The sequence below is a fragment of the Petromyzon marinus genome, chromosome 14 (assembly GCF_048934315.1).
Source record: "Petromyzon marinus isolate PM22_M1 ecotype Great Lakes invasive population chromosome 14, UKy_Petmar_22M1.pri1.0, whole genome shotgun sequence".
NCBI lineage: Eukaryota > Metazoa > Chordata > Hyperoartia > Petromyzontiformes > Petromyzontidae > Petromyzon > Petromyzon marinus.
This window is the reverse complement of record NC_133680.1, coordinates 4,812,000-4,837,273: the sequence shown is the minus strand read 5'-3', so window position 1 is coordinate 4,837,273 and position 25,274 is coordinate 4,812,000. Positions and strand designations below refer to the sequence as shown.

The window sequence follows — 25,274 nt, the reverse complement described above, 5'->3', positions numbered from 1 at the left end:
CAGATAGAGAGAGCACGCCAACTGCTTTAAAAAAATATAAAGAAATCACCACGCGGATGTCAAACGATTTTAAATACTTCTTAAGGGCCAATCATTTCACTTGACACCATTTACAAGCAACAAAAAAATGCAATCAGATTATAACATTTTAAGACGTGTAAAAAAATCATTACTTGCAAAGGAAAAGCGGAGAAAGAGTTGGGGGGGGGGAATAAAAAAAACTGTGCAGAAGCCTTTTTCAATCTGAAATAACATGCCCGGCCAGTCTGATTATTGCTTCCATTAGGGCACTCAGGAGGCGTGAATTCTCTTGTGGGGAAAATGTGCTCAATTGAAGGCACTCGGCAAAAGCCACTTGACCTAGCGCGTGGCCAGCTGTGCGCCAGTGACCCACGCAAACGACCCCGGCTTGCCCTGTGATCCCTACCCGCGGCAGGAAAAAATGGGAGCCGATTGTCGGCCGGCATTCTCTTGAACAACCGTTGTGCTCAATTGAGCTCCGGCAACTTTGTCCACTTCCATGCTCACCGCTTTGTACACCTATTTACGCGGCCACCCGGCTTTTACGGACACTGTGGGTGACTTGCGCTCATGTACGATTCACATTTATTTGTTCGTATATCGTCATGAATAATACTCGTGAAATTAAATTAAACAAATCTCTCTCTGCTATGAAGACGGGTCATTGCCTGAAACGTCCCATGTATTTTTTTAGGGTCACAGTGTTATTCACGAATGAGTTCAGTTTTTCATGAAGTTACGTGAGGGATTCGTAGTTTAAGAAGCTTGGCGATGAGGCTACCATCATTCTGATATGTGATACTTACGTTTAATAATAGGGTTTTTCCCCCTTTTTCTGGCAACAAAACTGAAACCTTTTTACAAGGATTCATGTCTGCATTAACCACAATACCTGCAGTCAAAATGCAAACAAAAAACATACTATGATAATATATGCATTGTCCTTGAAACTGATTGGTCCACACCAAGGGACGGCTTTCTTTTGAGCCTCGACCCAATTGGTGCTCGACCAGATGATGCCAAAAGGCGTACAGCTCAAAGTACAATGCACTATCAAAGTACTTTCATAGTGCATTGTACTTTGAGCTGTAGGCCTTTTGGCGTCATCTGGTCGAGCACCAATTGGGTCGAGGCTCAAAAGAAAGCCGTCCTTTGGTGTGGACCAATCAGTTTCAAGGACAATGCATATATTATCATAGTATGTTTTTTGTTTGCATTTTGACTGCAGGTATTGTGGTTAATGCAGACATGAATCCTTGTAAAAAGGTTTCAGTTTTGTTGCCAGAAAAAAGGTGGAAAACCCTATTATTACATTTTGGTACTGGCAAAGGAGGTCTAATGATACTTATGTTTCTTTGCAGACTCGAAAAAATCGTTAATCCCGCACACAAACAAAAAACGAATTCAAAATGTAGTCACCAGAAATGCACGCAAACATCATATCGGCATTCACTGACATTTAATTATGAGATGGGAAGGCCACCTTCAGCAGCTGCAGGTTGTGCAAGGAGTTTCCAACTAACGTTTAAAATAGAAAGGAAATGTAAGTGAGCCAAGGTTGTGGTTTCCACCGGTATGTTGTGCAAATGCATTATCTCCCCTACGCTGAAGGATCTTTGTTTTACCATCGGCAAGGGAGCTGACGACGTTGCCTCAAACTCTTGTTCCGTATCGGTCGCGATCAGCAGAAAATGTATCTCTCTCACTCTCTCTCCCCTCACTCCTCTCGGCTCAATCTCCCCCCCCCCCCCACACACACACGTTCCCTGCGTGCGTGCCGATTGCGGCTTTCTAATTTCACGCTTGTTATGCGCCCAACGCTGTGATCGCCGGGCACGGCTACCGGAGGAGCTCCGAAATCACGGCTGAAGGTCACACGCGCTGACAGCGGCGGACACGAGCTCCAGCGGCTGGCGAGCCCAGCGCCGCACTGCCCGCCCGCACGTGCGCAAACACGCGCGCACACGTGCACGCACGCGCACGCACGCGCACCCTTCACATGGCACGTACTGCTAATGAGGGGAGAGGAGCCCACCTCACACAACCCCTCCGCTTCGCAGCCCACTCCCCCCGCCACCACGACCACCACTACTACTACTACCGCCACCCCCCCACATGAACTCCCAACCATCATGGCCTGCCCTCTCCCCCATCCCCTGCCACACTGCCCATGCAAGTGCTGTTACCTGCACGTTGGAGCTAAACGGCACGGCCTTTCGCGAGTGCACCTCATTGCTGCCTCTTTAGGGCACCTAATTAGAGCTGTGTGGGATTTAAAATAATCAATGGAGCGGCCGCGTGTCACAGGAGCCGGGCCCTCTCCTGCGAGCACAATACCTTGATTGCGTGAGTGGCTTCACCGGGCCCAAACGAGCGTTCAGAAAAAAAAAATGCGTAACAAAATCCACGGGCCAAAAGTGAGGAATAAAACGCGTCTAAAAAAATGTCGGGCGCTGAAAAAAACCTCGGTGCTCAAACGCACAAACGCTGGCAAACGCCAGATCCTGTTAACAAACACCAACGTGTAGCGAAGCGGTCAGACGGCATCAGTGGGCCACAGTGTCTTCCTTCCCTGTCACGTCAAAACAAACACGCAAACAGCCGCTAGCTGCGTCGGGGTGCATCCGTGGATGCGCCAGTGCCGTTCGCAAACCTCAGACAGACGTGTTGCAGCTTCGAGCGACGGAAAGTTGTCCCACCTCTCGTTTAGGGTAATTGCTTAAATTAAAACGTTCACTTATGTGCGTGGGATTTCTATTAGACTCTGCTAATTCAATTGTATTTTTACATCGTCAGCTCCACGACTTGGTTCGCGAACCTTTAGCCGTGTTGACCGTGTCTGTAACACATGAGTATATTTGAATGCACAGTCCAGTGCTCAGCCACCGACATTAAGGCTGAGTCGTGAAAGATATCACGCTTGCTAAATATAGACACTGTGTGTTTCTGCTTGCGATATCCGTCAAACCTAAATGGCTAAGGACATAATTCTACTGTTAGGGCTTTCAATGTTACCATGACTTGATATTTAGCTATGTATGTCAACAATAAAAAGTTTAAAACATTTGCAGCCTTTTTTTATCAATCACTGAAAACATCAGATCATTGAAATGGAGTTCTCTAGGACATCAAGAATAAGGCATGTAATGGGCTTCATGCTTGCCACCTTAATATTCTTATTCATTAATAAAACATACCACCTAGGACTTCTGTGTGTGTGTAGTTGTGGGTATTGGTGGTGCAGTGGTTAGCATAGTGCACAAGAAACCCAGTAACCTGGGTTTCATTTTCCGGCCACGGCTAACATCAGTGGGGGGTGATTAAAAAAAACTGGTTCTGGGTCTCCCTTAAGCCTCCTCGCCATAAATTGGTATTTGTTGTATTGTGTAATCATCAGGCTGCTTGGTGTGTCTTTGTGCGTATAAAATGGTTTGTTTAGTCACGAAGAAGAAAAATAAATACAATCATCTTCCACAAACAAATATTTTGTTAACTTTTTCGTTCCGTAACATATTCTATAGTGGGTTTGGGACGTGAAGAGGGTTTGGGACATGACGAGGGATTGGGGAGGCCTTCATCCAGCAGTAGACGACAATGACAAATAACATTCTGACAGCAATATATTGAGGAAATGTGAAACAACCTTAATAGGAGTTCACTAGCAATTCTTGCCCTGACATTATATAAGGCCAAACGATGGACCCTCATGTAACAAAAAAAAACACAGCCCGTGTGGTATAAGGGCAAGTCTCACATCAAAGCGTCGTACTTGCAAATGCGAACATTACAAACGGTTCTGCACAGACCTTACCAGAGCGGTACAAAGTGAAACACACGAAAACAAAACCACAAACAAACCTGCCTGCTCGCCAAAACCATTGCGCACGTGGCTCTTCCACCGCGGTGACGACGACGACAATAACAGGACATGCAACGGACCTCGCAATATGTCCAAACCCATCGCATTATCCCAATTACGGTATCAATGGCTGCCACGCGGCAATACCCATCATCCTCAGGCATGCGAAGGCACATTATTAATCGCTCCTGGGGCTATTCCCCTCACGTCGACACGCGGCGCGTTTAATTTTTAATGCCAACTTTTCATTTTCGCCCGACGCTTACGACGCGATAATTACCGCAATAACGCAGCGCGGCGCTTCCAGATGGCAACGTCGCTGAAGGGAGCGCAACACCTCCGAGGACAGCAGGCGCTCACCGTGTGAAATTGTTCACTTGGACAAACTCGCTGGGAATATCCGATTTTTATATATATACGCGATGTGTATATATATAAAAAAAAACCAGGGTGAAAAAAAAATCAATAAACTCTCCTACGGAAAAAAACAAACAACACTTCTTCGGAGCCCTCCTCCACGGAGACGCCCGCCGTGAGGAGTGGCGGACCGCTCGCTCCGCACGCCGTCTTATGATCACGGCGCAATCAGCGACGCCGCACCGAGAAAACCGGCCGGTTAGGGGTTCAGGACTTTTTTTCCCCATCGTGAAATCGTTCTGCCGCGAAGCCATGGCGGCGGCGGCGGCATCATAGCCCGGGACCGGTGAGGGGACAAGCTCGCGCGGCCGAATGACGTCCGACAACCCTAGCAAAGCAAAGATTTGCAGGGGAGGGAGGCAGGGGGGGGTCCATGAATTAATAAAAAAACGTGTTTACTTCTGTCCAGGCAATACTGCCGCCCGCGGCGTCACGGGTTTGCGACGCTGAACTTGCGGCGCGGAGTGTCGCCTGATTTATTCGGTCAGCCGGGCGCAGCAGATGAAACGAAGAACAAGTTTAATTAAATCCCCCACCCTCCCCACCAACCAGCTGTCTCTCTGTCCACCTGGCGGTAGACATGGGGTCAAGTCAGAGTGGTATTCTCACCTCTTCCCAAGTTGGGGAGCGGTGGCGCTCTGCGCTATGAAACCGGGAACCCGAGTTCGATTCCCGCTCACGGTCAACACCAATGACTACTATCTCAACAGGTCCTGGGCCTCCCCCTAGGTCGACTGAGCCTCAAATGAGTACCCGGTGCAGTGTGTAAACATCGCTACTACGGAGACAAAGGCGGCCGGGCGTGGTGCTGGCCACCCACCCCCTCGTGTGCCGTGCCAGCCTTCATAGGTGCTCGCTAACGGCACTTGCCCCAACAGTCTGTTGAATCCATACGGGGAATCTTTGTCTTTGTCTTCCAAGTTGTGTGAGCAACATTGAGGGGGGGTGGGGGGCAGGGGGGGTGGGCTGGGGGCAGGGGGGGGGGGCTTCCTAGAGCCCCCTTCTGATGGGGTGGCTCTTCCTCCAGCAGCGGCGCGAGCCATCAATTGCAGGGCTGCGCCTTCACCCCACGTGCAAAGCGCTCGGTGCTGCTTTACTTCTTGACTGTGCGGGCACGACGCTGCTGCTGGGGGAGCAGGCCGAGTTCCCCGAGCATGCACTGTTCGGGAGAAGCCACGCATTTTGTTCAGCGAGCACGCAAGGACAACGGTACACTCTCTCTCTCTCTGAAGCCACACTCGCATCAGAGCGTGCAGCCCTGCTTGAAAAAAAAACACACAACGCCGGTACGAATAAAAGGAAAGAGGAATCGGGGGGGGGGGGGGGGCAGTGTAAAAACGCCACTTCCCCGAGGCTGACCGACAGAGGCAAGCAGCCTCCGCAGCCAACGGAAGAAAGGCATTCTGGGCCCAAAGACGGGCGGCGAGCACAAACGTGGCGTTTTGTCCTTGCCAAAGTGCATCAGCGCGCATCGTTGTCCCCGGGGGGGGGGGGCGCGCGATAGCGTTTAGTTAAGGTGAGATATGCGCGCGTAAACAGCGAGGGCAAGATGAAGGGAGGGAAGAAGACATAAACGAGCGCGAGAGCAGGCGCAGAGAAAGAAGAGAAAAGGAAAGGGAGCACCGCCGCGGCGGCGGCTTACGAGGAGACGAGCGTCGTGTGCACGGGGGTGGCGAAACGCAGCCCCGGAGAGAGACGAGAGCGCGCGGGCATCTCCCGCGAGCTCCGCTGTAAACACCGTGACACGACCGCGCCGAGCAAATGGGGCCGCTTCGCGTCGGGGGGGGGGGGGGGGCGCTTCTTCTCTTCCTTGCCCCCCTCCCAAACCCCACCCCGCACACCTCCCCCCCCCCCCACCTCTCTCTGTTGTTTAGAGAGACAAAAACAGCAAAACAGGCACAACTAACAAGCTAATGACTTAATTGCAAGAACGCGCAGAGCGGTGTCACAAGGGCCGTGGGGGTTGGTGGCAGCGGAGGGAGATGGACCGAGCGGGTAGTGCCTGAGATGGGAGGTAGGGGGTGGGAGTGGAGGGGAGAATGCATTTTCAAAGGGCACTTATTTGGAGAGCTGGTGCAATTAGCGAGCAATTGTGTATGAAGAAGCTGTGCTTGTGGCCTACTCTGGGTCGGTGTGGGCTTATAAAGAGGATGGGGTGGCAGGGGCAGGAAACGTGCTTTTCATCTGCACCAGTGCATTTCACACAGCCGCGGTGTTTTTTTTTCCCCCCCGGCACCAAATTATCGGTCTGCGCTTTGTCTCACCGCCCAACATTTGCATATTGCATACCTCCTGTGGGTGTAAATGATTTGTCTGTATACGAACAATCGTTGAGTCTAATGACTTTTTGCAAAGTTAAACGCGAAAAGAGCAGAATTCTGCTGCGTGACAATGTCATGGCACTCTTCTCTCCCCCAACCACCTCCCACCCCCCAGTAAGGTTAAGGAAACGATTCGCATCATTAAAAAAACCGTATCATTTGTGGGGGTTTTTCGGTTTGTTTTGTTTGCCACGACGACGGAGGAGTTAAACGCAGAGCACGCGAGTCCGATGTCCCCACTGAACAGGCAAGGACCACCGCTCGACTGTGGTCTGCTTTGGTTAACCCTTCAGACAAGACGTCTGGTGTCTGTGTATTTTGTAAATTAATATTACGATAGATAAATGTGAGAAATCCATTTCAGAGCCACTTATTTTTTCCCCCCTCCAAGCTAATTAACAAGCCAGATTATGGAGAAGGATAATTAAGCCCGCGTTAATTTCAAATACATCAAGAAGGGAATGGTGGGACATATTGAATGGATGGATCATTAAATTCTCAGGCAGGTCAGCTGTATGAAATACCACAGACACCTTTCAGGATTCTAACAAATAATCAGGAATAATTTTTGTTTCTCCACGATTCACCACTGTTAAAATGTATCAGATGGGAATTTTAAAGAGTACACAAGTGAATTTTAAAATGATAAAAAAAATCTCGTATCTATTGACTGGCGTGTCATAAAAAAATGTCATTTTTTTTGCAAACCTTACAACAAAAATAATACCTATCGCCACATTCCCAAAAGACTCCTGTAAATAACACCCAGTCAACAAAGCTCACATTACACATTACAGTAAGCACAATATAATAAAATAAAATGAAATAAAATGGAACCAAGACAAAAAAACTGAAAACGAGAGAGAAAAAAATGAGCATCTCTCTGGGAGTGAATGTTTAATGGACGTCCTGGAGTTTTCTTTGATCTTAGCTTTCCCTCTCTCCTCCACATCAGCATTCTCCCGCCCGCTAAACAGCCTCTCAGATATATATTTTTTCTCTTTATTGTATATTTTTTTTCTTCCTCCCCACGTATCGCGGAGTAGAGTGACGCGGCCTGCCTGCCTGCCGTGCAAATGTACCACTCTGCCCGCAGAAATAATAGCACGGGGGGGGGAGGGGAGAGAAACGAACGGCGAGCCCCCCTCCACATCACCATTTGTTAGAGCACTGCATGCGTTGGTACCTGCATTGTTTGCGGTCACGAGTGCACAACCACTGCTTTTGTGCCATCGAGCCAGACGGTAAGAAAGCCCCGTGTTTTATGGGGGCTGTGCGTGTGCCGTTGCATAAGGACGCAGAATCGGTGTCTGTGCGCCGCCGCCGCCAGAATGACATTTCTGTTAGAATTGGTGTGTCAGCACCGCTGCCACCACTCGCCGCACATGCGTGCCCGTCTTTGACATCTCAACCGTCGGGTGCTGTTTATTTATCACGTTTTGATTATGCTCTGTGTCCATTTGCATACAGACACGCTCCTTCAAATATTTCAGTGGCCGCCTCCCCTACCCCCGCATAATCCTCCCCCCACCCCCCCCAATGATGATGACCTCTCAACAAGTAATGCGGCATCAAACTGGCCACTACAGAAGTAAAAAAACACATTTGTCACAACGGAGCAGTTAAAGTCTCAGTCGACAAAATGATTTTCACACTATTCCATTTGCTTATCTTCACGTCAACAAAGTAAATTCGGTATAAATAAGTGTGTTTCATGCGGAGCGAACAAGACACACACACACACACAAAATACAAGTAATAAAAACTGAAAAAAATCCAGTAGGTGTATGGCCACGCATACCTGCAGCGAAATAACAAAGTATCCAGCTCGAAATCCTATTGTGGTTTTTACGCCCCTGCAATAAAAAATAATGAAATCCCCCATCACATTCGTTCCCACTGCTTCCTCGCTCTCCCCTGGTGAACCGGTGCGGGCAGATGCAGGCATATAAATCGGGCGATTTCCGTGCCGCGCAATGGCATTTGTGGCAGACAGTCGGAGCTCAGAGTGCCATGGGACGGCATTGGCTTACGCAGCGCACGTCCGGAATTCGATCTGAGCTTAACGCGGCAGTGAGCAAAGCGCGCGGCGAAAAAAGCAACAGAGCACTCGTATTGCCACTTTCGGAAGAAGATCCCGGCATTGTTTTTAATTTTTTTAAAGAGCTGCCAATTTCCCTGCCGATGGCACCGCCAACGACGCCATTCCTTCACGGGGTTACGCGCGGCTCTCGCGGACCCACGTACGCGTGGGATGGCAGCGCGTGCACGCACAAATATGTACAATGGAGAAGATCCCCTCTGTGGCCTTAAGAGATTACTGGGGGGGCAAGTGCTGTTAGCGAGTAGCACCTATGAAGGCCGGCACGGTATACGAGGGGGGGTGGTTGGCCAGCACCACGTCTGTGCCGCTCTTTGTCTCCATAGTAGAGATGTTTACACGCTACGCAAGGTACTCATTTGAGGCTGAGTCGACCTAGGGGAGGCCCAGGAACTATTAAAATAATCGTCGCTGGTGTTGAACTCGGGTCGCCAGATTCGTAGCGCAGCACGCTAACTGCTACGCCACCGCTCCCTACAAAAAATATATATATACAGACACACTTTCACAGGTATACGTGCAGGAGAGCTCATACACAAGTAGACATGTGGAGTTACTGACAATGATACACAAAAGGTAAAGCTCTTGCGAGTAGGCTCTATGTACTGTGGGGGCCAAGTGCCGTGACCAAATATCTATTCGGGCCCATAGAGCACCCCAATGGGGTGATCAGTACCACACACAGCCACCTTTGTCTCCCCAGTGCTGTTTGCATGCTGAACCAGGGACTCCTTTGCAAATACTAATAAACACATACACAGGCATATGCATACTCCCATATACAGTAAATAGAGACAGGCGGCAATATTCTCATGTACATGAATACAATAACTGCCACTAGTGGCTGCATGGGTCATGTAAATTCATTAACTTGATATGTATCGATGCCTCAATGCATCGTTCCACCCCTAATGAACACAAACACACACTCCAACAGAGACGCACACACAAAAGCAAGCACACTTACGCTGCAAACACAATCCCGAGCAGACGCACACACACACACAGGCACTAACCAAAAAAAAATCTCAACATTAACTCGTTTGAAACAAGCATTCCGCAACCTGTGTTTTGTCAAGCACTAAAGACGCTTCATTATCCAACCATGCCCCCAAAACACCTACTGATGTTCTGCTAGCTTCTAAGAAAAACTTTGTTCTTGAGCGACAAGGGGGGGGGGGGGGGGGGCGGTAGGCAGGGGGGCTAAAACACAAAAAAAAATAAGTCAAGAGATCTTTTATTTGTTATTATTCTTGCTGTACCTTGGCTCGACGCACTCACACACATCATTACGGACACCTGCACGCAAAAAGAAACAACGGAGCGAAGCGGCGGGTAATTTATTCCGGGTCACGGGGAGGCGAGCCGGCGCTCGCGCTAAACGAACGCGTAATGAGCATCGGGGATGCAGTTCCGGCAAAACGGAACGTTGGCCGAAACGCCCCACTCTCTGATCATGGAGTGTCGGAAAGTTACGGAGGACGAGGAGGAGGAGGCGGCGGCGGGATCGTTCTCGCCATCCACATGAAAGGCAGCGGAATCGCTTGCGCATTCTGCGCCACGGCACCAAGTTCTTCTCTCGCGAGTTTTTTGTTGTCGTCCCCCCCCCCCCCCGCCGGCCGAGAGACGACGGCGACGACGGTCGCCCGTTGTTCGCGTGGGTGGCGGGCGGGCGGGCGGGCGGGCGGGCGGCGGGGCGGGCGGCCACGACGTCCCTCCTCTGAGCGGGGGACATTTCTAGACGCTGCATCACTCTGGTGACAGCAAGGTGAAGAAACAGCTCTGGCAATGACAACAGCTCATTTGTTTTCCTTGTCAGCATGATTTTTAATTCCATTATGTTTACAGCATCGTGTGCTCCTTTTTCGCACGAGATAATTAAGTGGGGGGGGGGGGGGGGCGGGTGTGAGTGGCGATTTTACGAAGCAAATGAGCCCCCCCCCCCACCACACAGCTGTGCCCTCTTCTCCAGGACCAAGTCTACCCACAATGCCCCGTGAAGGCCAGCATACTGGGACGAATCTCTCAAAGCCGTTCATACGTCCAACTCTCTTTAAAAAAAAACCCACATTACACCCAAGCTAAAAAAAAAGTGTATACTTTTCCATTTACCTGCTCTCTATATTTATTTAATTGTACTTGTACAGCGCTTTGTCAATCCACTGCTGGATGATGATAGCCCCACGATGTGCAGCCAAGGGAGGGGGTTATTTGACCATACCTCGGCCAAGATGATTTATTGCAAATACACGCGCTTGATATTTTCCCAGTGTGTACAGCATCACGCCTGCTTCTTGCCACGTCCTTAAACAATGTATTATAGTCCACGCTTATCGCGAAAGACACCTTTGTGCAATGATGCCATGTAAAGCCATGCCAAACTGCAATGTACTTGACGCTCCTTTTCTTTGTAAGGCAAAAGCATTACCCACTAGGGCTCACGAAATGATTATAGCCGCCACAATGCAGCACTAATCGGTTGCAAAAGTTGACATGGCCACTGCGAGGTGCCGTGGTTTTGTCACGAGAGCCTCAGTGCTGTGGACATCAATAAAAGAGCCAGGGGTCTGTTTGCTTACGTTCCCTCCGCTGGCTCTCAACCCAATCCCTGATTCAATTCAAGATCGCCCTCCACCCTCTTCAAGATCCACCACGGACTCGCCACTGCCTGCCTCTCCCCTCCCATCCAAATCCTTGTCCCCTCTCTGCTACAGCAACCAATGAATTCTGTCAAAGCATCCAGTGTCACTTAATTGGAGGTTGCCCATTCTCCTCTGCTGCACCCACAGTCTGGAAATTCCTCCCCCCCCCCCATCTATCTGTGCTGCTGCAAACTAGAACTGCTCAGTTCAGCCTGCAAACTTTATTTTTTAACTTTGCCTATGACTGCCTCTTTCTCTCTTGACTCAACAACATAAATTAAAAAAAAAAATCCTCACAGTTCAACGAGATGTGGTTGCATTTAGATGATGCCCAAATTTAATATCGTACAGTGATCGTATTGTACAAGGGGCTTGTCTTTCCATGGGAAAAAAAAACAAAATACACTTTGTATGTATGTAATGTATGTTGAACTTCAGTTCAACACGTAGGCTTTCGTGACCAATATTAGCCATAATAGAGGTTTTTGGGTTAGATCGCACAAATATATAAATGTGTCGTTAAACTCAACACCACCCGACACAGCCAATTAGTAAGGTTTGTCACGTAAACAGAACGTGGCCAATTCGTTACTAGTACAGCACACCGGTGTGTTGCAGAGTAAATCCACAACATTTACGCAAACCTCTATTATAGATGTTGAACTTTTTTCGCACCGTATGTAGCCAACCGTGCTATTCGGAGGTGCGGGGAAGTACAACAAAACGAAAAACAAAAAGCAGTTCAAAAGAAATGAGTTTTCAATCTCGAAGAAATTAGTTTTCACTCTAGCCTTACCCACAATCCTGCCTCTTGATTTCCCATCTCACTGCAGCACCTTCACAGTTGGCTCATACGCAGTGAAGGGGTTGTGAATCCTAGCACGGGACGCACGCTTTCCCGGCGCTGCGAGTGATCAGTGAGAGCATAGAAGCTGATGTATGGGCAGAGGCTCCATCCGAATCGAAGTCACTCATTTGCAAGGACACTCGGCAGCTTTCATGAGATACGCTTTGGGTCATAGCAACAACCGCCGTTCGATTGGCACGGTTAGCTACGTTTGGATGTTCAAACATACATACATTCTGGAAAATTCATCAGATTTGCTGTGGTTTAAGTCACCGTATTCACAAGCACATTAACACGTATGTAAAAAAGAAATAAACATGCAAATCTCAATCAATACATTGTAGTAATTAATTACTCTTAAAATATCGAGCTGAAATAATCAGCTTCACAACTCATAAATGTATTATTTGCATTAAAACGAATTATGTGTTGGCCATGAAGCATTGTGGTTAAATAAATCTACCTCCATTGGCCTTTTCGCGTTTACATTATTTAATTCCGCTGGATAATATTGGCCTGAAATGCCCATAGGCTGATGGGACCAAAAACACGTTCCTCTCATGTTGAGGGATGATCGGAGGTCCATATTTAAAATTCAACAAAAACACATCTGATAATTCATTATCAGAAGGTCTTCCCAAGCAGCGTTTGTCACTGGGGTCGTTTAACCATACTTCACCATGCTGGTTAAATGCGATTTGTTTAATATGGGGGGGGGGGGAATCCAAGAAGTGTTCAGATATCACTCGCCATTGATGTTTGTCATGGCCCAGGAATTGAAATCAGGTTCGCTGGATTCATAGGGTAGTGAGCCAACCACTGTGGCCGCCCGCCGCTCCGCGCCAAATTAATAATGAGACCTTCAAGAATGAGGACGTTATATATGTTGTGTTGCCTTGTCTCTTCCTTGTGAAAGGAAGTGAACGTCTTCATGGGGATTTGAACCTCATGAATAATGTGAACTTTCCTATGCCGTACACCCAAAAATCGGTCACCAATGGGCAGTTCCACAATTTGGGGTGTGTATTTCAGACACTTTAAATACGCGTGCATACATTAGTATTGCCTTGATGTGGCTTTTTTACTGGGTCATAAGTATGTCAACCAATTTTCCCAGTAATTCATAGATAAATAATTTTTCCACCTCTCTTGATGAGAGAGAAATGCTCATAAAATAGCATCCTACCATAGGTCCTCAGACAGTCTGGCTTTTTCATCCATGCTGGATGGCAACAGTTGCTTCATTTCCATGCACGTGTCAAACCATTGACTTATTCCATAAATAAGCCATGTTTTCTAAAACTACAGATAAATGCTTTCAAAATGACACCGCATATGTATTATTAAGATGAATGTGAAATCTTGTGCACAAGGTTGCCTAATTTGCGGAACTGTCCTAACGGCATGTTTGCGATTATTCCGACTTAACCTAACGTCACAGTGCACCGACAGTAAACTAATTAGATATTTATACATTTGTCAGCCCTCAACCACCAACAATGCCATGGCCCGGGTCAAGTGACCACGCATTTCATCCAGGGTTTAATTTCTCACTGAATATTTTCTGCGTCACTCGCTGGCAGACTGGTGATGGTACGAGCATTCACAGCCACAGCAAGACGTACGGAGGATGTGGTCTGCCGGGTGCAGAGACATTTTCCTCGTCGCTGCCCTGGACAGATTCGGTTTGAATAAAACCTGGTGCCATCGCTATGGGTCGGAGACTGCGTGAGCACTCACGCCTGCTCAGCTACGCCAGCTTTGAACAGTCAAAACCCAACTCTGGTCCTCGCTGCTGCTGGTATTAATTTAATGACAGCGTTTGAATGAGCCGCAGAGTATTTTACATCCGAAGCTAATCGTTATAGACATCAAAATGAAATACTCTTCCATAGGTTTTGTTGAAACACGAGATGGAACGGATTGTGGCTGTACTCCTTTAGACAAATACAAATTTAAAACGTTGCACGCGCTGCACACGTCCGATGATTGCTAAACACGTCCCCAAATGACGTACAGAGCCACAATGTTAAATTAAGATGGAGATCTCGTGTGCGTGCTTGCGTACATGTGCGCGCGTATGTGTGTCGCACGTGAGGTAGAGAATGCTGATTCAAATTAGTCAATGTCACAAGGGACTTGTTTTGCAATCATCTGGTGAGCGCAGTGTGTGTCACGACCTAATTCGTACTGGAGGTAGGAGAAATGGATTTTGGGAGGCCCTGAATTAACGGGTTGCGTTGCTCTGCGGCTTCTAGACCACGACGCCAGCGCCTTCCCAGAATGCACAGATTTGTAGTCTTAAATTCATAGTAATGGTTTAATTATAAATAATTTAAAGATCCACTGATGGATGACGGCCACCCCGACACGCTGCGTCGGTCAAGAATGACCATACTTCACCACACTGGTAAGTGGGGGTTATTGAATTAGGTGGGGATTGGGGCGCGGGAATAGGCTGGTGCAGATTATTACTCACCAACTCAGATGGCCAGGTTTCTAACACAGTGCGTTCACCTGAATGCCACCACTCCACCCCCTAAATTCAATACGTATTTTCTATTTTACATCAGACTCACAATATTTATATATTTCACTGACTCTTTGTTGTTATTCGGTACCCATTAATAGAAGAAACTGTTCATACGTCAATTCATTTGTTCACTTCAATACGTTCAAGACACCACAGTGTACAGTGTGTAAAGTGCGATTTGCAACACTATGCAAGCGGGGTTTTTTTGCCTTCCATCTCCCTCCTCTGAATTAAGGCCATTGCACCTAACATCAGACGATTTAAGACATTTGTCCAGGCAGTGTTCATTATGTAAACCGTGGAATTTTTTTTGTTTTTTGTTTTAAACAGTCTGCAGATCGAGAAATGACGGAGAAAGGATCTCTCTCTCTCCGAGCATAGCTCCTGATTTCGCCCTTAACTGACCTAAGAACGGATATGAAAAACCGGTCTTTCTCTTTGTCACTCTTGAACGCTATCTTCCTCGCAAGCAGGGAACATTTCAAAACAGCACCTCGCCCTGTGTCTTTCTGGTGGGAACTTCACTGCGAAGGGACACAACGATTTTCTTTACCACATCTCTTGCTTGGCATAGCAAACGACACACACACACACCCACACATCCAATCGCTTTGCAAGGATGCGATTCCAACAGTCGCCATAATTTTTCATCATGGGATAATAAGCATTCGCTCAAAACTCACACTGCTCAATTTATTTTTGCATGTGGTCACTCCGTACGCCACCGCAGCAAATGTTACGTGTTCAATAAAAATAAACACGGGACTGAAAAATAAGGGCAGCGTTACGTTAAGTCGATGGTATATTTTCAGTACATGTACTCAATGTTTTTTGAATTGTAATAAAAACAATGAAAAAAAGTACTCGGTGTTTTGAGCAAACCTCGTATTGGTCGAAGATGAATAATTAAAGTCACGTTTCTTTTTGTTTACTCTTTACACACCCCCCCCCCCCCCTGTACATATCGATCAGAATCAAGGACAATGACAAGTAATGTGGAACAAAAGCCGAAAAGTGAGCAAAGATTCACGGACAGATTATACGTTTGGCAGTGAGAGATGGGAAGCGGACCACGTGGAATACGGAACGTGCGCAAATGTGAGACACAATAATGACCATCAAGAAGAGCAAGTGGGCTTAGGTAGGACATGGAGCTGGAAGGTTTGATGATGGCCGGTGGATAAGACCAACCAACAATGGAGTGGCAGCCAAAGGAGGGCATTCGCCCGAGAGGGTGCATCCCCCGAGGAGATGAAGCAATGGAATCGGCTTGTGTAAATTCGCATCGCTACACTTTGTTTGCTATTACATTGTTTTGGTATGTTTTCGGGGGTTTACCCCGCTTTCCATTTGCCTCATTGTTGTACTTGCTTTTGGGGGCGTGTTTGCCGTGTCATTCTGGCGACCCAGGTCACCCTTTGAAAACAAAAGGCTATCCTGGTCCATTATTCAGTTCTCACCTGGATGGTTTAACAAAATAAACGTGAACTTGAGAATTGGCGACAGCTTTGGGGCGGGGGGGGGCTTTCATCCAGAAATGGATACATCGCGGCTGATAACGACGAAAGACTGCCTGTGGCTTGTTTATAAGCACAGACCCCAACAGCGTCACGAATGTGTAAAAGAATAGACTGCTGTGTGCTCAGGTTGCATCTCAATTGTCTACCAACAGAATAAGTAATATTTCTCAATTACTCCAAACGAAGGCCCGCTAAGCCATTGTTAGTCCAAGTGCTGATAAATTTCTCACGCCGAGTACAATATATACAATAAATGCATAGAGGCAGCACAAACACAAATAACCATCGGCATGCACTGAATCGCCGCAAGATTATTCAAATAAGCCTTTTTAACATAACACGCAAATGTTATTCACGCTGCGACAGAATAAGCGAGATGCAAAAGGTGTTCACGGAATCCGCTCCGCTTCATTAAGAGTAACATCGGATATAACTCGTCAACTGTGTCTCCACATGTAAATACAAATATTTAGACGTCCATCGGTTTATTGGTTTTCCAGACCAATACAGTATTATCCATCAGCATTTATTTAAGCAAAGCACATTTCCGGGTCATCATTTAGGGCCTTCTTCTGAGTCAGCCCCCATGTGAAGAACAAATGTTGCTGGGTTTCCAGATGTTATTGACAAGAGCACTCGATCGAAATTACGAGGGCTCTGTTCAATGCATACAGCTGCATATTCTATGTACTTTGAAAGACAGAAAAGAGTTCTGCTTAAATGTGCTTATACCCACAATATTCCACAGTAAAGCATAATGCGTGTGCATGCTTAAGAGTTCCGTTGCATCGATACATAAATGTGTATATGTATGTAGAACTTCATTCGCACCGTACGTAGCCAACCGTGCTAATCGGAGGTGCGGGGGGATGACAACAAACTAATCACAAAAATAAGTTCTAAAGAAATGTGTTTCAATCTAGATTTTAAAGTGCATAGCTCCAGTGGCTTCCTAATATCGGAAGGAAGAGCGTTCCAGATGGCCGCAGAAGCGCACCTGAAAGCGCGCGATGCGGTGACCGTCTTTGTTCGATGGCCGGCCAAAAGCCGCTGCGAGGATGACCGCGGAGTTTGCGTTATGGTTCATGCTCTTTGACGAGATCGGCAAAGTGTTGTGTGGTTCATTTGTGGCAAGCGCTTTGATAAGCTATAAGCACAGCGCTTGCAGGTGTAAACGGAGCTAGAAGACACTGTCAAAGCCCTCTTCTCCAGGACGGCACACGCGAAATGTTAATTAACTTACAACACAGACGTTCGGCCAATGCATTCTGATTAACGTGTGTAGCGCATGTTTAAATTAATAGCGGCTCACTCAGGCGGGCCCCCTGCAATCAGAAACGAGCCACGCTCCTTTATACGATTATAATTGTAATGATGCTAGATGTTCATGAAAAGGGACATTTGCAAAAAAAGCGGGCATTGTGCCCAAGCAGAAATTTTGTAAAGACGCGTCCGTTAAAATCAAATAAAAACGTATATGTATGCATCGAAATATACAACGCAAATTTTGAGCTAAACCCAAATCTTTTAACTAACAAAAACACGAACACATTTGCTGATAAGCCGGAGGCGCTATCTTTGTGTCAATAACATAAACAAATTTAACAATTGCTGGCATTTGCCAGCAAGTGCCTTCAAACCAAACCTGACAATTGCTGTAAATCTTTCACGGGCTAATCACACTGCGAGATCAGAAACAGCGCCGAGGCTACGGCAAACACCTGAACAATGGCAGCAGGAGCCTGAGGGTTACACGTTAACAAGACATAACCGCGGTGGCGGCTCATTGTTTTGGAAAAGGGCCAGCCCAGGAGCCGGTCTTGGCCGCTTTATCTCCGCGTTCCACCCCACTCACTTAACCACCAACCCTCCCCGCCAAGCCGCCCCCTTTCCACGCCACACTCTCACCGCAAGCGGCCAGGCAAAGGACGACAAACGCCGGGACCCCGTTGAGCCGAGCTCCCGTTGAGCCGAGTTTGCTCGGGGAGATAAGTCCCCCCCCCCCCACTCCTTCCCCGTGAGCCGGTGTCTCCGCCATGGCTATCTTATCGGCCTGGCTGGCGCGTGTTCTGGCCACAACCGATGCACGTGGCATCAGAGTGCAGGTGGCATAAGCTGCTGCTCCTGCTGCTGTGATTCGAGCCTCACCATTCATTGCGCCACTTGACTATACCCACCGACCCTGAGCACCTCTGTGAATCTCCACTGCGCTGCATCGTCTGGAAAAAAATAAATCAGGGTTTACCGTGCACATCAAAATGACTTTTTTTTGTAGCCCCCTAAATTATTAAATGGTGTTATGTAGCCGCTTTTTTGTTCGGATGAAATTAAATACGCTGCGTCTGTTTTGAAGCTTGTTTTTATGTACATGCATTTAATTGATTGTACGTGTTTCCATTACTATTTAATAGCGATCCTCTCTGCGTGTACGCACAGTGCGCACGGACATTCCTTTTGGCACAGGGTCAAATTCTATACAAGCATAAAAACAAGCACATTCGTTGAAACTCGTGTATACCGAAGCGAGTAAAGGCTTGGGATACATAACTGTTCAAAATTATTTACTTGTGAAAATACAATATGTACTTACTTGCCGGCAAGTGTCACCCACATATTGGGCAACCCAACGCCTCCACAATAGGTATCGTTCTTAAAAATCGGCTATCTATATACTGTGTCCTTGTTGCATAATATAAGCAGGTAATGCTATAGGTGCAACTAGACCACTCGGATCTGTTCATGCCAACGAGGAGCAAATGCAGTCATCGCGACTTCACTCTAAACGCGGCGGCGACGGCGGTGGCACCCCCGGCCGAGATATTTACTCGCCGACTGAAAAAAAAAACAGCGCACACCTCACACCGACAAAAGGGCCGAAAAACACTCGCTTAAGACGCACGGCGATCAGTAGCTCCAAGGAACGGTCCCGCGGTCATGGCACCGCCAACACGCGGCACCGTTGCAGTTAAGCGCGACTCTCACAGCAGCGGACTCACGTACGCGTGGGTTGGCAGCGCGCGCACGCACAAATGCGTACAATGGAGAAGATCCCCTCTGTGGCCTTCGGAGACTACTGGGAGGGGGCAAGTGCTGTTAGCGAGTAGCACCGATGAAGGCCGGCGCGGTATACGAGGGGGGGATGGTTGGCCAGCACCATAGTGGCGATGTTTACACTCTACGTCAGGTACTCATTGGAGGTTGAGTCAACCTCGGGGAGGGCCCAGGAACTGTTTAGATAATCGTCATCCATCCTTGTTGAACTTTTTTCGCACCGTACGTAGCCAACCGTGCTAATTGGAGGTGCGGACTAATCCTGGGACTAATTATGAATAAACCGAAGGATAATTAAGCATAAGTAAAATTACTTAATGTGTGGAGAGGTGGCATAGTGGTTTACACACCGCTCTGTGATATTTTGAATGGTCCTGGCTGACCCCCGGGATGGTGAAATATGGTCAAACAACCCCCACAACCGACGCGGCATATGCCTTCAAGCAATGAACTGACAAATGTATGGAAATGATTAATTTCAGTTTTAAAATATAATTCTATAAATGTAACGAGTAGCTCGAACTCATATACAACCGGAAATATTAATACACAGGCCTAATTGCTGTATTTGTTAAAAAGACAAGTCACGCATTTATAATATTTTCTACGGGAATCATGCGGCCACCTCTCTCTCAAACGAACATCTAAGAGCTGCGGATCCTCTCCGGCTTTCAGCCCTCAGAAACCTGAGAATCAGGCACCTCTGATGAGGTCACAGGTTCCACTCTCGACGAAATGACTCCATTTGATATCGGCGACTTTAAGAGACATTCACCGCGGCACTTAAGCATAAGAAGCGCACCGTCAATTCCCTCTCAACACTGCGAGGCCCTTTGATGTGGCCTGTTTAGCCGAACAATGCTTGAGCCCAGCCAGCACTCGCGTTGATTTATGCCAATGTAACGTCGCCACCAACACGACCTTACGAGAACTCCAGCCACAAGGACAGATAACCTTTGCGTAAAACGTGAACAAATGATACGCCGTAATATACTGTCTTATAAAACATTATCTCGGAGGACAATAATTTCAGCAGGGTGGGGGGGGGGGACGGGTGGGGGGGGGGGGTGTGCGGAAAAAACTGCATTATTTCCAAACTTAACGCTCCGTGAAAGAAGGAGGTAATACGGCAATCGCGCACGTGCCAAAGGGCCGATCCGAAACGGCTTCCGAGAAAGGTAGCAAAAAAATAAATTCACGTTGTTTAAAAAAAAAATAACTTCCTCTCAAATTCCATTACACCGTTTTTCATTAAACTCAGCAGCCATCATTAGTTTTAAAAGATAATAACGCGGCGCGCAGCGATAAGCGGACGGACGCGGCCGCGGTGAGCCCCACTGTGAGCACATTTCTTTGATTTTAATGCGTCTTGGGGAGAGGGGCTTCCCTTGGAGCAACTCTCCCCTGCTGGCGTTTGGGGGGGGGGGGGGGGGTAACCTCCTCACGCCCACGACTCATTACGGTTGCCGCCTAAGCACCGTCGTTCAAACGCGCAGATTTGCGGGGTCCAGCCACGTCGCAGGCAAACGTTTTGCTTCGTTTAAAAACGCGGTCCCGATGAAAAACTTTGAATGTTCTTAAATGAAATGAAAAGGACGGAGGGGGCTTTTTTCTTTTTTTTATATATGAAAAATAAGGAGAAAAGTTCAATGGAATGCGTCACCTTGACTTTGCGGGACATGCGAATGGGACGTCTGTTCTCCAACGAGCCAGAGCAACAGCAAAACAAACAAAAAACTTTGTTCCTCCTTTGAACATTTTTTAATCCTAAGAAGACGAAAAAAATAACACGTGTAATTACGGACCGCCGATATCTGCAAAAAAAAAGTTTTTTTTATAATTTTTCTTCACATTTTGCTTAAGTCCGTATCAAAATAGAAACATTTTTTTTTTAAATGCCAAGTTTGACCCGACGTTCCACTTGGCGTCGTGCACACCTGTTCTCACTTCTCTCGAGAAATGAAACGCGATTGTAAAAAAAAACACACACACTCGGAGCGCGACCTGCACAACCGTTCGTGTGATTCACTTACAAGGCAATTTTTGTCATTTTGTTTAACGGCGAGAACATCACTCGAAAACGTGACCGAGGCCTGCGGACGACGCCAACACAGAGCTGAATGCAAAAACCGAAATGAGAGAAACACAGACAACCTCCTCACACTCCCTCTCTCCCTCAGCCCCCCTCCCCCCGTCCCTGCTTCCAACCTTCTCCCCAAACTCGTTATCGCACCAACCCTGGTCCCACGCCGCGGCGAAACATCGACTAATTAAAATGTCAGCGTTTTAGGCTTGCAAGGAGATATCCAAAAGGTAGCGAGGAAATCAATCACCGGGACAGACCTGACACGGCGGGTTCTCTTGATGGAGTAAAAACAGGGAAAGCGACGCTCCTTTGAGCTTCCTCTCTCCCTCCTCCTCTCCTTCAGGAAAAAAATCTCACTCCCCCCCCCTCCTTCTCCTCCTTCTCCTCCTCCTCGTCGTCTTCTGGTGTCGCCCGCCCCCCCTCCTCCTCCGCCCGCGCCGCCCCTCCACCCCAGTTCAGCTCAGCGAGCACAAGGCGAGAGAGGAGCCACTTGAAACACAACAAGGACGACGGCAGCAGCGGTGGCGAAGGCTGCCGCTCCGTAGCGGAGTCGGCGGTGGGATGAGAGGAGCGCAGAGCGACCGGCCCGCTCACGCTGCTTGCCCGGGGGGGGGGGGGTGGTGGTGTGTGGGGGGGGACGCTGAGACGAGCAAACGGACCCGGAGCCACGGCTGCGGCGCAATTGGTCGGGTCCGCTCTCTAATCACGACTCGCATAAATAAACAAACGGAGCTGCGAGGGCTTGACGGAGCGGGGTGGGAGGGGAGGGGGCCGCACGCGGGTGTTGTTGGGGTTGCGGTGGTGGGTGGGTGGGTGGGTCGTGGAGGGCGCTTGTGAGCGAAACAAAGCATTCCTTAACACGACAATGGGATTCCTGCACTGGCCTTATCACTCTGGCTTTGGTCAACAGAGAGCCCTGTCGTTGGGTAAACAGGGGGGTGGAGGGGGGTGGAGGGGGGTGGAGGGGGGTGGAGGAGGGGGGTGGAGGGGGGTGGAGGGGGGTGGAGGGGGGTGGAGGGGGGTGGAGGGGGGTGGAGGGGGGGGATCACAAAGCTGCCCCCCCCCGCCCCCCCTTTATCCGGGATGCACCACCAACCCGGATGACACCACATTGTTGTTGTTGCTGCTGCTGGAAATGAAAAGCTCTCGCCACTCCGAGGGGACACTTTAAAAACAACAACAACAACACAAATCCAGAGCAGTTTTCTCATCATTGTCATCTCCATCCTCGTCGTCGTCATCGCTTTGTTGTTGTTGTTGTTGTTATTGTTGTTGTGTTGTTTTGTCTTCGATTCTCACGAGAGCGACTGCAGCAGGAGCGCGCGCGCTCATTCTCGGTCATTTACAAAACGATCAACCTTAAATGTTCGCCGTTCCGTAACAATACGCAAATGTTAACGAGTCAATTTGGGGGCGGCCGGGCGAGAATCTTAATCGGAATCACTGGCAGAGGTGTTTTGTAACATGCAGTCCATTGTGCACTGTGGGAGACTGCTATGTATAATGTACACATCATATACATACACGTCGCGCACACACACGCGCGCGCGCACTGCATTCTCGAGTAATAAAAAAATATTCGTAAAGTTTAACGAAATGGGGAGGGGGCAAATTAGACATTCTCGAACCACTGTCCTAAAATAGGAAACAAACCGAAACGCCGTAAAAACATTGAAGTCACCACGCACGTGGACTATTTATACCACAGGGTTGGGCACAGCGAGGAGCCCAAGAATGGAAATGTTCTCGCTGCAGGATAGGCAGCAGAACAGAGAGGCACGCCGCACACAGGGCTCGGTAGAACACCCGATCCTGGCACCATCCTGACCCCCGGTTGTGTTGATGTCACGTGACGCGCGCGACAGGGTGGCAACCATCGAGTGGCTCGTGGCACCCCCACCCACCCTCCTGCCCAAAAAAAAACAAGTTGTCTGAGTGCAGGTGGGTTTTTTAATTTCGCTTTATGGAGAGAGAGAAAAACCGACGCGTTGACATTCGACCGCGAGCGTCAAGAGTGCTGTCGTGCTCAATTTGAACATTCAAGGTGGTACTCATCCTGATCGGTTTGCAGCCATGGCCGAGCAAGTGGCGGAAATTCCACATTCTCTCCACAGTGTAGCCATTGGGGTCTTCCCCGAAACAAAAAAAAATAATGCTTCTTTTATGAACCCCCGGAGTGATGGTGAGCCGAGTGAACTCACAACCAGGATTTGTACTCGAGCACAGTGAGAGGAAGCATGGAGACTGACAAACAAATGGTGCAAGCGAGGCTTAAAAGCGCACCAAGAATCATGGGGAGATAGACACTCGCAAATGACACTGAGCTCTAGATAGAGGAACAGGTGGGAGCAGAGCGCATGCCAAAGTTAGAGACCTCTAATTGACTGCTTGGGCCAGCGAGTGGCCTTGGGTAGGACACCTCTGATTGGCACGGTTGACGACGTAAATTGCGAAATAAGTTCAACATACATACGACATGTCACTAGAAAGGGTGAAGGCCGGCGGTCGCAACTAAAGTAGCAGGAAGAGGGGCAGCCAAATGAGGGGACAAAGACAAAGATCCCCCATATAGCCTTAACAGACTTTTGGGGCAAGTGCTGTTAGCGAGCACCTATGAAGGCTGGCATGGCACACGAGGGGATGCGTGGCCAGTACCACTCCCGCCCGCCTTTGTCTCCCTAGTCGCGATGTTTACACACTGCACCGGGTACTCATTTTGAGGCTGAGTCGACCTAGGGCAAGCCCAGGACCGGAAGTAACACACCCAAAGAGGACGACCACCACGGAGTTGGAGCAATAGAATGAGCTACGCGTCCAGGCGCTGGGTGGATTGTCACGTCGCAGGACTGTAGCGAGAGACGGCGATGGCTCGGGGAATACCTCAATCCAGCAGTGGATTAATCGTGGCTTATCTTATTCATCGTGCGGCCGATGTTGATGTAGAACAACAGCTACGATATTTTACATTGAGGTTGTTGAGCCAGATAACTGCATTCCGGAGTAGCGGGGTGGTGCATCGCTGTGACGATGCTTCCTTCGTATTCGTGAATCTGGCACCGAGTCATTTTGTGATCCATGGTTTGGCTCTGGGCGACCGCAGTCGCTCGCCGGAGAATGTTTTATTATCCATTTCTTCATCAATTATCCGCATCTGCCATGACTTGAACGGATGCGGTCTTGTGTTGCCCTCAATCATCATCATAATCATCATCGCCATTGCTGATGATAATGATTACTAGCCATAACAATTAGGAGATTTTTTGCTATGGTGAGTTATTATGGAGTCAATATTGTGAACAACATGCAGAACTGGTTCTAAAATAAGGGGTAGATTGTTTCAAATTACCATGCCAAGGAGACACGCGTGGCTGTATAATTAATAAGGAAGGATCAATCATTAATTAATTCATTCTTGCTAAATCGGCATTTTATTGCACTACCATTCAATACTTCATCAAACAGTGGAACCATTATACACACGTTGTGCAGTCCATCCCTTCCGTCAATCAATCTACTGTTAGATGAGACTCTCTTTACACTGTGTGCGGGTTGTAGGGGAGTTATTTGATATTTGATCAGTGTCCGCTGTGGTGAGCGTTGGGAGCGTAGACTTGGGCGTATAGTACAGAACAACATTCAATTTTTCTGCACTGCCATCTGCTGACCACCGCGCAATCACTATGCAGGCTCCTCTTTGCTTAGCGTCTGAGATCTGATGAGATCTGATGAGATCGGGCACATTGCGGGTGATTTTGGTGACATTTTAGCTGGAACAGAGTATATTGTGCAATGGCAACACGAAGCCACCTCATGCGCATGCCGGCGTTTGTTGCCTTGCAGCGAATGTATCACGCAATTGTACTCGGCGCAATCAGA

At 48.3% G+C, this 25,274-nt stretch overlaps 1 protein-coding gene and 1 long non-coding RNA gene across 2 annotated transcripts in view; both read right to left on the bottom strand.

Moving 5' to 3' along the window:
- The window catches only part of LOC116942402 (forkhead box protein P2), a 188,160-nt gene that overhangs the window by 77,350 nt on the left and 85,536 nt on the right, over positions 1-25,274 (bottom strand). The window lies entirely within an intron of this gene.
- Positions 8,174-22,122, bottom strand: LOC142924570 (uncharacterized). The gene is made up of 3 exons (XR_012941683.1): positions 21,656-22,122; positions 18,410-18,480; positions 8,174-10,473 (listed from the first exon to the last, which is right to left on the bottom strand). It is a non-coding gene; the product is annotated as an uncharacterized LOC142924570 (long non-coding RNA).